We start from the raw sequence: 16,933 nt of genomic DNA, 5'->3' as shown, positions 1-16,933 counted from the left end.
AACCTTGAGCAGGAAGTTTCTCAGTGATGCTACTCATTTTGAGGTACATTATGAGATGTTTCAACGGTAATTCCTCACCATCAGCATGAACAATTGTATATCCATCAACAAACCTGTGTGTGTGTGTGTGTGTGTGTGTGTGTGTGTGTGTGTGTGTGTGTGTGTGTGTGTGTGTGTGTGTGTGTGTGTGTGTGTGTGTGTGTGTGTGTGTGTGTGTGTGTGTGTCTAATGTATTGCGGTGCACTTGTGGGAACTGTATCAATAACAGTGCATACGTTAGCCCAGCTGATGTAAACATTAACGTAAACCTTGCTCCATCCTTTATCTTTACTCAAAGTAGTAAGAATGACAGACAATCTGCATTAATAGACACAGTTTTGGGTAATACTGAGTCCACAGCTGATTTACAGTAGTATTTCAGTTAGACCGTAATAACTTGAGTTAGCCAGATACTAACACAAAATGAGACACAATAAACACATTGTAGAGCACAGCGTCTTCTCGATATGATGCTATGATGCTATGATGCTACGTCACAACGAAACGGCTTCCGGATTTTCTTTTGAGAGACAATAACTTTATATACGCGGCACTTTCAGATTTAAAACTTTGCAGGATGTTTTAATTCACTTATACTACGTTACATGCTACATGAAAGGTCATTTTCAAAAATCTTTAACATGCAATTGTTACTTTCTGGTTTGACTTTTAAACATGGGTTGGTGTAACCTGATGTATTTAGGTTGATTCTGTCATAATAAATTATATTTGATTTCATGGTTCATGTGAGGCAGCTTCAGTTAAAATGTTTATTAAAAGCATTACAAGTTAATAATGACATTATTTACTCACCCTCATGTAGTTCCAAACTCTTATACTTATGCTCCTGCACTTATACTCTTAAGTTTGGGGTTAGTGATTGCTGAATAAAATAAATACTTTTATTCAGCAAGGATAAATGCTGTTCTTTTGAACTTTCTATTGTTCAAAGTTCAAAAATATTTCCACAACTGTTTTTAACATTGATAATAATAAGAAACGTTTCTTGTGCAGCAAATCAGCGCATAAGAATGGTTATTCACAGGAATAAATTACATTAACAATATTAAAATTAACCGTTTTTGCTGTATTTTTGAATAAAATAAATGCAGCGTTGGTGAGCATAAAATATTTCTTTCAAAAACATTAAAAAATCTCCCTTACCCCAAACCTTTAAACAGTTATGTATGTTGTATTTTTGTCACAAAAGTTCCATATAGCTAATTTTATTCCAGGTCTTCTTTAGCCATGTGATACCTTTGTATGAGGAACCTTGTAACATGAGTTATGGTGTCCGATTTGTGAACTAATAGTTGAATTAGTATGAATGAATGTTCTTTTTTCTGATCTGAATGTATCATTGATTCAATGATTTAGTCAGTCAACAGTCCACTGAATGGGAAGTTTATCAGTTAATAATCAATAGGGGTGTAACGGTACATGTATTCGTCCCGAACCATCACGGTTCAGTGCATACAGTCAGACAATGAACACAGTCAGTAACAGGTGATCCACACTCCATCCAGAAAGGGGGCGCGCGGTAATGCAACGCTGCTTGCTAACCGTCACAACAGGAAAAAGAGCAGCAGAAGAAGAGATGATCTACACACACCAACCTAAAAGAAGAGATCAGAAGGCATGCAAGAGCTTCTGAGTAGCCTGAGTTTCGATTCATTTTTGTGATGCACTTCACTAACTTCACAGAAAGGAAACGGCATCCTGTTTGTTTTCTTTATTTTACAAAATCACAATGTTTTGTTTCTATTGTGAGTGTCACAAATAAAAATCTACCATTTACAATTTCAAAGGAAGTCTTAATCTTATCTCTATCTGTAAATAACGTATTAAGTATTTTAAGTTGTTTCCGCGGTTATAATGAGACAAAATCATTTGGCATTGTGCCGATTCGTGTAATGGAAGTCCCACTATACTAATACAGTGATGAAATATGCGTTTCTTGGAAATGGGAAGCCGCAGGTGCCACTTCACTCGCTGTCTTTTAGTAGAAAGTTGGAGTAGACTCAGATGGCACTTTTCTTCTTCTCGCTCATATTAATGTGATTTCCTGAAAAGGCGTAATATTGGACTTTGCATCCGCCATTGTCACCGCATGTTAATGAACTCTCATGCGCAAAGAACGCAAATCTCTGTACAAGTTTTATTTTTCATTATTCTATTTATTTTGCATTTTTACACAGACTTTTCATACTTTTCAGTTTTGTAGCTGATTGTGACCAAATGCCTTTTGTTTTTTTTATATGCACTACAAAAAAATATGACATGCAAACGTGCATTGTGTGTACTGCCTAGTGCTTAATACACTAAAGGAGGCTCTACTGTACCAACTAGGGGACTAAATGCCGCTAGGTAGAACAAACTGTAAACTGTAATTTGCACTACTGTCTGTTCAAAACAAATGAAAAAAAAAAGGGGATTTGTTGCTTTTTCCTGTTGTACCAAACTCGTATCGAACCGTGACCCCAAAACCGAGGTACATACCGAACGGTGACTTCTACTGTTACACCCCTAGTGAATAATTAATTTGCGGTCTGTATGTCACACAAAGCTACTTCAAGAGACTTGGAATATAGGGTATACGTCATATGGACACTTTTAGAAGTCCTTTTTGAAGCCTGACAACACCAGTCCTCATTCACTTTCATTTTGTAGTCAGAATATTCTTTAAAAATTCACCCTTTGTGTTCCAAAAAAATATAAAATCAAATAAAAGTCATACAGGATCAGAACAACATGAGTGTGAGTAAATTATGACAAAAAATTATTTTTAGTTGAACTATCCCTTTAACACCAAAACACGCTCAGAAAGCAATGATGTGGTAAAGAAAGGTGTTTCTTGCTGCCTGCTTTTGCTATTTACAGTACAGTTGGGCTATTAAGGCTTTTGAGCGGAGCCAGGAATGTCATGGTGTCTTGACAAGGACCATTTCCCCCCTGTAATCAAAGGCCAGTGATGGATGGATGGCAAGAGCATCTCTCAGCTCACCTATCATGTCCCCCTCCTCGTCCTTTTCATCCTCCTTGTGGTCTTTCTCAGGCAGCCTCCCCGATGGAGCCTTTATGCTGACATCAGTGCCTACATTCTGTCCTTCTGTGCTCATAATGCAGGTCTGCAGGGGTGGAGGGGATTTTAGCCACATTGCTCTATAGGCATGCAGCACGGCCACTGCCATTTGACAGGATTTGGCTGGAAATTTAGACCCTGCTTCCGCCCCAGATGGCAGCTTTTATAAAAATGGCTTTGAGGGTACAGCTTTGTAAGGGAGAGACAGAAAAAGATGATGACGGAAGTCTATGAAAAAGTGTCTATAAGTGTTAAAGGGATAGTTCTCTCAAAAATGGAAATTTTTGGTTCTTAATTTGCTCACCGTCATTGTCATTCCAAATATACTTGCGTTATGATTATGGCTCCATATATATTTTGAATATACACCAGTCAGTTAGATTTTAATACTTTTATTCAGCAAGGATGCATTCAATTGATCAAAAGTGGTAGTAAGACATTTGTGATGTTATGTGATTTTACAGCATATTAGAATGATTTCTAAATGACCATGTAACACTAGAGTAATGGTTGAATTCAGGATCCAAGGAATAAATTACATTTTATGTTATATTATATAAATTGTATTATATAATAATATCAAGCTATTTTAAATTGTAATATTTCACAATAATACTGTTTTTTTTAATCTATTTTTTTTTTTTTTTTTTTTTTTTTTTTTTATGTATTTTTTATCAAATAAATGCAGCCTGTGTGACTATGACTATCTTTCATTGTATGGAAATGAGCAGCATTAACAGTCTGGAAAAATGTTGTGTTCCTATTGTGTTCCTCAGAAGAAAAAAACAGGGAGTCAATGATGACAGAACTTTAATTTTTGGGTGAAGAATTCCTTCAAAATGCAGAGAAAGTGTGCCCATACTGTACTTCCCCTTCCTCTGTCTTTCCATCTGTCCATAGAGCTGAATCCTCTTACTCTACTTATCACTGTGGATTTACCGGTAGCTGTTGAACTGCATTTGAAAGAGCAGCATCTGCCAGCAAGATGTCAAAAAGATGCGCAACTGTGCAAACAACTCCTCGTCATTCATTTTTCCTATTTCCCTCAGCTAATGCTATATGAATCATTAGCCATAAGCCTCAAAGTCTCCATTACCTTGGGAGCTCTCTGTTGGTTAAATAAAGATGTTCTCGTCTTTCTCAGTTGATTATAGCTTATGGGAATTTTCTCCTTATTGTGTTTGGGGCAGGTGCATAAAATAGGGTGGGACAGCGTCACTTCACATGAGATCTGAATTTGTTTGTCTCGGTCCATCTGGAAGACACATGTCTCTTAGGAAATAGACAAATTTATAGGACACTTCTACAATTAGGTGTACAAATTACTGCCAAAGTCACCTAAGTCTGTGGGGGACTGTGAGGTGTTATTATCAGTCTCATCTAATGGAAAACATCTGCTTGTGTAGAAGCACCCCCACAGGAGAACAAGTGACACTGTCAGACGGAGAGTCTGCTCTGCATCACTTGTCTCGGGTGGGACGTCCCTGTTTCTCCTTCTCCCTCCTCAGAATGTGCCAGAGCAGTGGCACTGTTGATTGAATCAGCCTCTTTGTGAGCTGGTGCTCAGTAATCATGGCACGCAAATCAACTCTCGGCTCCAAACAGAGTCAAAGTGTGAGACATGCCAGGGAAAACGAGCTTGTTTTCCTTTAAACACTAGATGTCACAAACATTTGTCAATCAAACTCGCAGCTTACCGGAAATCATAGTGACTCTACCAGCAGACACAAATGTGTGCATGTGTGTGTCTTTTAATACAATGTGTGTCATTTTACAGCTAAGGTTCTCCCATTAGAAACAATATTAATCATACTATTTTATTTACAAAATGCGTAATGTTCTTTAGCAGGTGAGGACAGATTGGAGTGTTGTGTGCAGTCGTGATGTTCTCATTCATCTCTTTGTTTTTCTCTTCTAGTTTTGTGCCTGAGAGATATTCTTCACCCTACAACAATCGGTAAGTGTCTCTTAAAATGAGAATGCAGATGGATGTCTCCCTTGTTTTGAGCGTCATATTCAGGCCTTTTCTTTTTTTGTGCGCTGAATTGGAAGGAATAGTTTTCAAACATAAAATGTTATGGTAGGCAACGTTTGTGAAAGTCTGTGGAACTGTGGAACTGATTTAAGAGAAATTCATAATGCCATGAGAAATGAAGTGTTCTTATACTCTGGTCCATAGATTTGTTAAACATATTATGTCACCTACAGAAAGTTGCATTTAATTTATATACTTGGTCAAAAGTTATTTAATTACGATTTTTTAAATGTTTTTGAAAGAAGTCTCTTATGCTCACTGTTTGATCAAAATAGAGTAAAATCTATAATATTGTGAAATATTATTATTTAAAACAACTGTTTTCTATTATAATATATTCTAAAATGTAATCCTGTCAAATCCTGGCAAAGCTGAATTTTCAGTCGTCAGTGTCACATGATCATTCAGAAATTATTCTAATATGCTGATTTGGAGCTTTCTTATTATTATCAAAGTTGAAAACAATTGAGCTGCTTAATATTTTTTTTTTTGTGGAAATGTGATACATTTTGTTCAGCATTCTTTGATGAATAGAAAGTACAAAAGAACAGCATTTATTTGAATGAAATAGAAATCTTGTGTAAGATTATAAATGTCTTGACTTTTGATACTTAATTTTTGATCAATTTAATGCATCCTTGCTGAATCCTTGCATTCATTTATTTCAGTTTCTTTTCTTTCTTGGCTCCAAACATTTAAACAGTAGTGTCTATATAATTTAAATGCAAATTTCAATAGGTGACATCTCAAACAGATCTATGTTTGTCTACCTGTAAGAGCGATTTTATAAAATTATATTTACTATATAAACCTCTGCAATTACCCCACGTTGACAGACAGAAAAAGAGTCACAACAGACGACTAAATCCTCTTCTGTCTTCACAAAGAGCCTCCTCTCTCTGACCCCGCCCAACACTGCCTCGAGTAAACCAGTACAAATCTCCTTTTGACTTTGTCAAGCCACCATTCAAAAATCATCTTGACAAATTTTCATTTATTTAAAAATGACACTTAGATTAAAATTTTACTTCCATAAAATGAAAATGCAATTCTGCATTCTGTTTGCTACCTCAATTCAAATTGAGTTGGTTAATTGGAACTTAAAAAAAAGCATTCTCGATTCAGTTCTAAGTAGAGTACAACCGTGGATAACAATCATCTGTTGTGTGCATTTAACTTCATTCTGTATTTATGGCAAAAGTATCCAACCGCTTGCCATTGACATGCCTGGCCTTGTGCCATATAATAAAGTGTGAGGATGCAATAAGAGCTGTGGGGGAGGGGCCAGCACATGCTAATATATGCTCAGAGGACCTATGTCGGCGATGGGGTTGGTGTAGGGTTGCAGTATCGTGGGAAATGTCTTTGAAGATGTGATGGGGTGGAGGAAGGATCACAGAGCGGTACGGCTGCCCAAACACCTCACTTCTCATCATGTATTCATCATCTTTACTTACAAGAATATTTCATGAGGATATGTGAAGGAAAAACACATTCTTTTAGCACTGTAGCTTTTTTCGAAGGGTAGCGCTATATGAGTGCTTCAGGAAAAGGGCAGAGATGGAGACCTGTACTGGTTTACTCGAGGTAGTGTTGGGCGGGGTCAGACTGAGGAGGCTCTTTGTGAAGACAGAAGAGGATTGAGTCTTCTGTTGTGTCTCTTTTTCTGTCTGTCAACGTGGGGTAATCGCAGAGGCTCGATGGATGATTTCTGAGCAAAGACAAATCACAGGCTTGTTGGATGGGAGGGGGAAGGGGACAGAGATGTGCATTTAGAAAGACATGAGACATGAATTTTTATTTTAGGGCAACAATTTGTCTTAGTATAAAACTTCCATAAACTACAACAAGATTGTTTTGTTTTTGATTATTATTGATGTGTTTAGTGTTTATTTCAAGAGTAATTTTTATATATTTCTGGGTTTTTTTGTATATAGACTACGATGATTTAGGTTTTTCATTATTATTGTTGATCTATTAGTATTAATATGCTCCAGTTTGTTGTTGTCACTCTAGTGATCTTGATTGTATTTGTGCCATATAAATATTATTCTAGTTTTCTAAGAATATTTATGTCTGTTTAGAAGGAAACCAGAAAAACGCTGTGTTGATGTTGGTTTGGGTTTTGGTTCATGATTTTATGTCTTTTAATTTGTATTATTTGCCTTATTCATTGCCTTTATTTGCCATAGTCATGTTTCCTGCTTCCTGTTTGTCATGTGATTCCCTGTTCCCTTCATGTGATCCTGTCATGTGCTTCCCTTGTTCGTGTGTCTTGCTTTGATCTCATTGGTTCATTGTTGATTATTCACAGGTGTGACTTGTTAGTCTTTGTGTATGTATAGCCCTCATGTTACCATTGTCTTTGGTCTAGCTTTCTGTTATGTAGTCCGCTGAAGTGAGTTGTAGTATTTATTAGTGATGGGCAGACTGAGGCTTCGTGAAACACTGAAACAGTTGTAGCAAATGTGCTGTATTTTGTTGACGCTTCGAAACAATTTGACACCCGTCTCCATGGTGACCCCTGCTGGTCAGAACAGTGTAAATGCAACAAAAACCCAGGCCAAACATGCATAAAACTAGCCTGGCTCCGCCCTCCTACGTACTTCTGCTCAACTTTCATTTTCCTTCAGTACTCCGTCTGGGATTGCGGTATTATTCTCTGCTTTTCTCCGGTCAAATTTTAACCGGTTCAATCAGCGAACAGAGGGAGTGGCTGAGAACGATGACGTTGATGTTGTGCGCTAGTTTGAGATGACATACGTCACGACCAAATGTTAGCGATTGGTTATGGCAGATCCAGAGTGGCTCTTGGCAGATCCAATAGTTTTAAACTTCAACAGAGTTCCCGCCTTCAAGGAAGTAAACGCTTGTCAATGGAGAGTGGCCAGACTCTCTGTACAAATTAAATGTACGAGAGTCTGGTAGGTCCAGGCTAGCATAAAAAAAAGCATTACAAATATATTGCAAATGTTTTATTGAAAGTAAAATCTTCCAAATACAATTAAAGGAACTCTTCACTTTTTTTGAAAATAGGCTCATTTTACAAGTCTCCTAGAGTTAAATAGTTGAGTTTTGCCGTTTTTGAATCCATTCAGCTGATCTTTGTATCTGGCGCTAGCACTTTTAGCATAGCTTAGCATACATCATTGATTCTGATCAGTCCATTAGCATCTCATTCAAAAAATGACCAAAGACACTTTCAATATTTTTCCTATTTAAAACTTGACTCTTCTACAGTTACATCGTGTGCTAAGACCAACTGAAAATTAAAAGTTGCGATTTTCTACACCTATATGGCTAGGAACTACGTTCTCATTCCTGCGTAATAGTCGCGGATCTTCCCGGCAGTACCATGGCTGCAGCAGCGCAATGATATTACAGCGTAACTTTCAATGTGACCGGCACTAAGTTCGTGTAGTTGCAGAGAACGTTTCAGGCTTACAGCCGACAAATTGTGTTGTGGATTTACCTGTGTGATTAGCTATGGTTCTGTGTGTTGTAAAGGCCTGTGATAGTAAGTCGAAGGTGTATACTACCACCATGTTTCACAGAAAACCAACAAATCATTGCACCGCTAAAAATGCTACCGCCAGATACAAAGATCGGCTGAATGGATTCAAAAACGGTAAAACTCAACTATTTAACTCTAGGGGACTTGTAAAATGAGCCTATATTCAAAAAAAAGTGGAGTGTTCCTTTATCTAAGTATCGGATAAAATTAAATATTAAAAGTCTAAATGTTCTTTTATCAATTGTCAGGGCTTGTTTTGTTTGGTAAGGTAAACAGGCCAATAGGAGACTATTAACTACTATTATTCCTTTTAATTATACTAATGTCTAATTTAAATGTCTACAAATGTATAAAACTGATCAGAGATCAGGTAAAAGCCACAGACACTTGTTCAATGGTTCTCAGTGACTGCTCATGATTCACGGGTTCACAGAGATCATCGCCCCCTAGCGGTGAACCATTGACATTTTGAAGTGTTTCGAAACATTTTCGAAGAGGTGATGACGTAATAAAGCCTCGTTTACTGAAATCACGTGACTTAGGCAGTTTGATACACACTCCGATCAAATTGATTTTGAAACAGAAGAGTCATGAAGCTTCGAAGCTTCATGAAGCAGTGTTTTAAAATTGCCATCAATAGTATTTATTAAATCCAAACATGAACAGAGACAAGGTAAACAAAGACTTGGCTTGACTTGATACATGAAACATGAAACAAAACTCACCATCAGCGGTTACAGGAAACATGACTAAGGCAAAATTAAAAATTAAAAGACATGAAAACGTGAACCAAAACCCAAACCAACGTGACAGTTGATTGGTTCCAACATGTCATCCGATCGAAGTCAAACCTGAAGTATACCTTCAAATTCCTGGTTCATTTTGATAGGGCATAATCGAAAAATGATTCAGTGAGGGAGCTCAGTTGTGAACTCGATTCAGTTGATTCACTTTGTGAATTTTTTGACTGACTTATTAAAAGGATCTAGTTCATAAGAGTGATTTTTGTGAAATACAATCAGGATCACGGAAACACTGGTGTGTACTCTGATGATTTGATGATATCTGATGAATTGGCATTTAAATTTGTTCCGATTTGAATTTTTGTAATACTTTTTTTTTCTCCAATTGGAACAGTAAGTGTTTCTCTCGTACTGTATATCCTTATGGCAATGTATGTAACTTGAAATGTTATTTGTTCTTGTTGATTGTAAATTAGTGTTAATGTTTTGCAGAACACTGATTCTGTTGCTTTCCGCTGAATTTCTCTGGCCTTGTACTTTATTCAGAGCACAGGATCAGTAGGTGGGGAAATGTAGCATTTGATGAAATGTGTTACTGCCCTTGGTCTTACAAATCAAGCATTAATGGAAGAATTTGCATACAGATGGAGACAAAAATGCAAAACGTGCTGGTATGTCCTGCTGTGCTGCCTCGTGCCCTTTCTGGCATATTTTCTGATGGATGGAAATTGAAAATGGAGGCATACAGGCTGCCCTCCTTCGAAGACTTTCATTGAAAAATGACTATAGTGTAAAAGTGTTTCAGTAGCAGATTACTGTTTTATATTTGAAATTAAGGAGGGAACTTGTCTAATGGAATGGTTTTGTGTATTGAAGTTCTGTTTCCATTTTCTTGTCTTGGTTATTGTTCTCAGGCGTGTCTTGTTTAGTCATGATGTGCTGTATTTAAGTTCTCCTGGGAAGTTATGAGTTTGGAAATCGTAATAATGACAAGATGTGCATTCAAGTGATTTCATTTGGAATAAAATAGATTTGCTGGAAAAAAATTTATATTTTTCTCTCACTTTATCACTTCCAGGCAGGAAGCTTTTCAAGCACTAATGCAAAATAAGGAAGAGCAAATTATGTGCTTTATGTATTTTATAATTCTCAAGCTGCCACTGATAATCAAGAAAATGCGAAAGGAAGAAACGCTATTTGGAGTAGTATTTTCTGGCATTATTGCTATTCTTCACTTCCTTGGTTACTGTTGTAACTCAGAAAAGCTTCAAAGAATATAATGGACCCGATTTACCAACAGCTTGCACCAGTGCAAAACCCACTTTTGGTGTTAAAAAACTACTGTCAGGATTTACTAAAGACACGTAGTGAAAAATTTGCGCTGAAAAGGCGTGGACAGTTATTCTTGCGGCTGAACTTATTGAATATGCATTTGTAGGAGTTTCCCTTTTAGACGCAAACTTTATGGGAGGAAACTATTTAAATGAATCACACAATGTGATTTACTAAAGTTTGCCCCTTGTCAATTGACTGGTGTTTGCGCCGTTATTTACCGTCCCAAAAAAAGCATGTCTTAAACCAGACACTATAACTGGTAGATTGCGTTGGTCATTATGGAAATGACCCGGCTGCTTCTGTGTTCTTTAATTTGAGCATTGTCAGTAGATCACGCACCGAACTTTCCACTCCCATCGGCGGAATCGCGCTGGCACGCAAATTTGTCCTGTTTATTGGAATAAACTAGAGATTTTTGTGAGCTGTGTGATTTTCTGTAAAATATTATTAAAAATCATTCTTAATTGGGCTGGAACATATGGAAAGCATTTTTATGGCAACTTTGACTTACATTTATTTGAATATCTGGAAAAGGAAAAAAAAATACTGCTTGTATCTTCTCTGGATATCTTGAATCACTAATGACTCATCAGTAATGTTTTAGTGTGTTGGATAATGTACATATAGGCTAATTGCATTTAAAATATTTTGTCCAAACACACAGATCTTGTATAGACTACATTTTGCAGCTTTTCCAATAAAAGTCTGACAAAATGGTAGATGGTAACAGTTGCTACGGTAGGATTGGCCAGTTTGGGTTTAAAGAAAGTATTGATTTTCCCACTGGTAATTGTGTGCTCAACTCGTAAATGCAATCCTTCTGACATGACTGAAAGCACCAAATGGCCCTGTTGATTTATTCTCTTCATTCTCAGTCATTGCTTCTTGTCTTGTTATCTTTATCCTTCATGTTTCCCTTGTTCTTTGTCAGTTCTTTTCCTAGGGAAGTTCTTTTCTTTAGGCTGCATTATGTTCTTTGAAACTCGTATTATCCTTTGTAAATAATAAAACTGCGTAGAACTCTTGCTGGTGAGAGTAGACATTACACCTCAATGTGCTGCTGTTGTTATTGGATTACATTATATTAACCAAATAAATGAAATGAAAACATCTTCCTATCCTTATAAAACATCTGTTCAACACGGCCTATTATAACCGGTACAAACTGGTTGTGACTGAAACATCCTCAAGGGGGATTTTGGTTGGACAGACAGATTTTCCTCTCTCTTTTCAGTTTCTTTGCTGTGTGTTCTGTGATTGGGTTTGGCCAAGCTCATGATTGATCAAGTGCAAAAGAGGATTAGCGGATGCAGAGAGAAGGGATTCAATTCAGACTGCGCTCCCTTCACTTATGGCAGTTAGCCGTCCTGCCGAATGCTTTGAAAGAGCAAGATAGTGTTGTGATTCACCCTCAGATCTAAACCAAGGCATAATCTTCTTTAGATAGTTTCAATCCGTCAACATCAAACTGACAGAGCACCCAGGAGGACAGCAGCCATGTTGGATCCCATCACACACCAGCCCGCTGTTTAAAACGGTGGGGTTGACTATATTTAATTTTTTCTCCTTGTACTTAGACCAGTGATGGTATGCGTTCTCATAAAATGTCTTTAAAAGCCTCAGAAATTATATAAAAAAAGAATATCTGGCTATTTAATGAACAGGAGCCATGAAAAGCCTCAGTGTAAACTGATGATACGCTCCCCGCAGTGATGATAGGCCCTTAATCCGTGCATTTGGTGCAGAGCAGTCAGACTGAATGTGGAGAGAACAGGAAGTTTCTGTTGCTTTGCCGTCACACATGCTTTCAAATGCATACAGAATCAATTCACAGGCTGTAGGATGGCTTATTACTGATTACCTTAAAGAGAAACATACTCTCAGCTGCCTGCTTGATATGTCATTTTGTTATACTTAAAGGTAATGCACCTTAAAACAGCATCCTTAAATGCTAAATGTTTCGGTGTTTCTACGCTTCAAGTAACCATTATGATCTGTGTGTATCAGATTTAGATGCTATTCGTGTTGTGATCAAGTGCAATTTGTGTGCGGATGAGTGTTTACAAGTACAGTATTTGCTCTGGCAGACTCTCATATTCCTTTTGTTATCATTTTGTTAGTCATTTAAGCATATTGTTCCAAATGAATACAGTCCCTTGGTAATATATGAGCATTAATTTGATATTTTGGCTACAACATTTATTTTTCCCCCTTGTAAACTTTTCAAAGTTGTGCCAGGGCCCCTCAAATGTGATGATACTCTTGTGAGGGACTCGGTTCCTAAAGTATAATGGTATTAATGTAAAGACATGTTGTTTCCAAAATTAAATTATTGGCTTTTATATTTTCACTGTTCTATTAAAACATGATTGCTTCATGTTCAGCTGATGGCATAACTTATTTCTGTCCCCTATTAATAATGTTAGATAATTAACATTAATGCTATTATTATTAATAATAATGATAGATTATTACTAAAACCATCCATCCATCCATCGTCTTGAAACAAGTTTGTTTTCAGATAAAGTTAGTAATTGAAGATCAAAGGTGTAGATTAAAAGTCTTCAACTCTTCTCCAAGGAGACCCAGGCAGTGTTCGAAATCACCCCCTATACCCTCATTCACTATTACTCCATTAATATAGTCCACTTGAAGGTGTGAATGAAAAGAAGTAAGTGAATTTGGACACTGAGTGCGCCGGAAGGGCCTCCGCTTTTGCTTAATTTGTGCTCGCTGTTTAATAATCATTAGCATAACTAGCAGTAGTAATGAAGATATTTATCTTAAACTCTGTCATGGAAACTATGTATAAACCCTAATTAAACAATTGAATAATCAATTCAAAAGGAATTTATACCTGTATGATATTACGCTGTACCCACATTGGATCAGCGGTTTGGAAAATGGATGGATGGATGATTCACCTGTGGGCACCATCTCCTGGTGAGACGCGGGGATTCATTCGGGCCGACCCTCACAGTGCACTATGGGTATCCTCTAGCCGTTGATCGTACATCAGTTCTGCACTTGTTATTGTGGTGCATTATGGGATTGAATGAGTGCACTCGATATCATCCACTATGGTTTCAGACAGTACTTCAAATGGCTGTTCCCTCATATAGTGCCCTATTTAAGGGTCTACACTCTTAAAAAAAAATGGTGCTATATAGCACTAAAAGTGGTTCTTTGGCTCTTAAAGGTCCCATGGCATGGCATTTTTCTATTATTTTATAATGTTTCCTGAGGTGTACTTATATTGTTAGTATGATCATAAAATATCATAATTTAGAAATAAAAGGCATTTTTTCTATACTGCTGTTTGCCCTGTGGCTGAATGCCCTGTTTCAAGAGGCGTGTCTGCTGTGAGACTTCAGTAAAAACGCCCACTGTTGTGATTGGCTGACATCTTTGCATTTGATATGAGCGGAGGGGGCGTGGTTTAACGAGGTCTACGACGCACGAGCTGCTGCCAGAGAGACGGATGGACCTGAGTTCACTTCAAATCGGTTCTGTCAGCCTCAGTTCAGTGAACTGTTGTAGTTACAGCATATACTTCAGGTTATTAGTCTATTTCTAGTCGGAGGGGCTGTCACTCATGTCAGAAAGTTAGTAACTTTAGTAAATTATGGATCAGCGCTGACTGGAGACGCGAACCGTTTAGAACGATTCAGTCCGATTTGGTGAACTGATTCGGTTCACTAAAAAGAACCGGTTCAAAAGAAAGATCGTTCGCGAACAGGACATCACTAACGTACCAGAGACTGAGCTCAGCGATTGCTAACAAAGTTATTTATAGTTACTACTGAGTTGTGAGAGCGCTGTCAGTCAGCGCGAGTTTATTGTGTTTGTATCTGAGAGTTCTGAATAAACACGAGTCCCAGTCACGCCGAGTCCGTCTTCATCATTATTACCAACTTTGTAACACGTGCAAAGTACCATTACAGCTGTCGAGATGAACGAGTTAAAAGTAAGTGTTGATAATACCATTATTTTTAAATGTTCCTATCATATGGAAAGCGTCAGTGACGCGCATTGAGTACACAGCGCAAACAAAGACACAACAGCAGTAATCGAATGTAATCCAGTTTATTGTGGGAATAGCTGGCTAGCCTAGCCCAGATACCCTCACGCTTACCCCCCTTCTGCTTAATCTCGTGCCGCGTAAGGCGCCTCCGCTGTGGGCCAGATGCAGTACTGGGGGTCGGGGATGTTGGAGGCCGACCGGACAGTGCAGCCCGAGCCTCGGCGTGTGTAAGGTTTATCTCTAAAGATGTGACTCTGCATGTTGAGCAGAAACGACTGTATGCACATTGTAGAACCGATAGACGCGACGAGGACGTACAAAAACACTGACTCACAAGATAGAAAACACGAATACACCGTTCTGTCGGGAGAGAGAGAAGCCGCAGCGTGTGCACGAATAATAAATAATTAGCTACACATAAGAAATCACTGATCACAGATCAGAAGGAACTGAAAAAAGACTTCTGTTTTCATTTGTACATCCAAACACTGAGAAACTGCCAGCGTTCACTCGTTCACAACCAATGATGCAATGATCTCTCGAGCATTTGCATGGGCGTGCCAGATTCTCTGGGTGGAGGAAAGGGAGGTAACCGTTCCTGCTTGGACGTCAAACCAGGAGACTTCAGGATTGGCTCGTCTGGCCTGTCATTTTCTCAAAGGCAGAGAAAGACAGCCAGAACTCGGGTTTACACCGATCAACATTTCTATCCACTTGGGGACAATATTCAGGCTAGGGGAACTCATATTAATGTTGAAAAACCTCATAAAACGAAAATTTCATGCCATGGGACCTTTAATCATAGGGGAACCACTTTAAGTCCTATATAGCACCATATCTTGGTGTTTCAGTGGTTCTTCGGCGGTTCTTCACCGGTTCTTTAAATGACTGAGGTGCTACCATATACAGAACCTGTTCACCCCCCCTTTTGGTGCCACTTTTTAGCGCCAAAAGTGGTTCCCCTATGATTATGAGCCAAGAACCACTTTTAGTGTCATATAGCACAATTTTTGCGCAGAGAGAGAAATTAGCCTCAACCCTAATCGAACACACCTGGACCAGCTAATAAATGTCTTCAGGATAACTTACACACATGTGTTTTGGAGCAGGACAGTAGGTCTCATGGAGCAGTATCCTATTACAGCTTTACTCTCAAAACTCAGACAAAGGCACTTTGTGATGTCAGCTTGTCATGGTAATCCAAAACCTAAAGCATAATGGGAGAAACACAGCCTCTTCTGTGGCAACCTTTTTCTCTTCAACCAGTCTCTGTATACCAGAAAACACCTTGTAGCATGTCTTGTTTTTTTGTTGTTTTTTGAGCAGTGAAATACACCGTTTGAGTTACACCGTTTGATGACTGAAGATAAATGGCTCTAAGGCATGGTCACCCTGTTTATTTGTCTCTTGACCTGCTTTTCCCCAAAGACTAATATGACTCAGCTAGTCTTTTCAACCCTGAGGCATAGTGTGTCTTAAAATAATAAATATCAAACAGAGCAGGCGCAATCTGAAAATATGCTCTTTTCATCTTGAACCAGCCAGAGTTCTGACTGCATTTAACCTAGCTGATGCTGACTCCTCACACTTTTACATGAAAATGTGTAGCTACTACTTTTTAAAGAGCCATGTTTACCTAATATGGACCTTAAAATTACTTTTAGTGCTGTAATCTAATGTAGCCAGGTTGATTCTGCCATATAAAATTATATAATGCCTTAAATAAAGCCATTTAAGGCATGAAGCTAATTTTTTGGCTACCTGACAAAACATTCTTTTTACAGATCAGGTTTGAAGGGGAAAAAAACAATTATTAGTATTTTATTCAATTCTGAGGCATTACAAACACATTGAAGACTAACATATCATTTTTGACATGCATATGCAGTTTAAGGAATATCAACAAAACTAGCCCCCCAAAAAGCTAGCCAAAACAGCCACGTAAAACTAAATGACAAACAACACTGAACAAAGAACTGTGAAAACTCAAGACTTTTAACTACACACAAAGCAAATAAAATAACTAAGAACAGGTGTGGAACTAATGAGAAACTATGGAAACTAACAATGACCTGGGGGGTATTCCAGAAAGCAGGTTATGTGACATACCTGGGTTTAAGGGTAAGTAAGCGGATAACCTCAACTTTTGGTTCCAAAAACG

The 16,933-nt window shown here is 38.0% G+C and overlaps 1 protein-coding gene across 2 annotated transcripts in view; it reads left to right on the top strand.

Moving 5' to 3' along the window:
• The window catches only part of apba2b (amyloid beta (A4) precursor protein-binding, family A, member 2b), a 96,425-nt gene that overhangs the window by 23,620 nt on the left and 55,872 nt on the right, over window positions 1–16,933 (top strand). For both annotated transcript variants that reach the window (XM_079839066.1, XM_079839065.1), the window contains exon 2: window positions 5,040–5,078. The gene's annotated coding sequence lies outside the window, so the exon portion shown is untranslated. The remainder of the gene's footprint in view (window positions 1–5,039; window positions 5,079–16,933) is intronic.

Source organism: Gobio gobio (assembly GCF_949357685.1).
Source record: "Gobio gobio genome assembly, chromosome: 2".
NCBI lineage: Eukaryota > Metazoa > Chordata > Actinopteri > Cypriniformes > Gobionidae > Gobio > Gobio gobio.
Note: the sequence above shows the minus strand (reverse complement) of the source record. Positions and strands in the feature narration are given on the sequence as shown.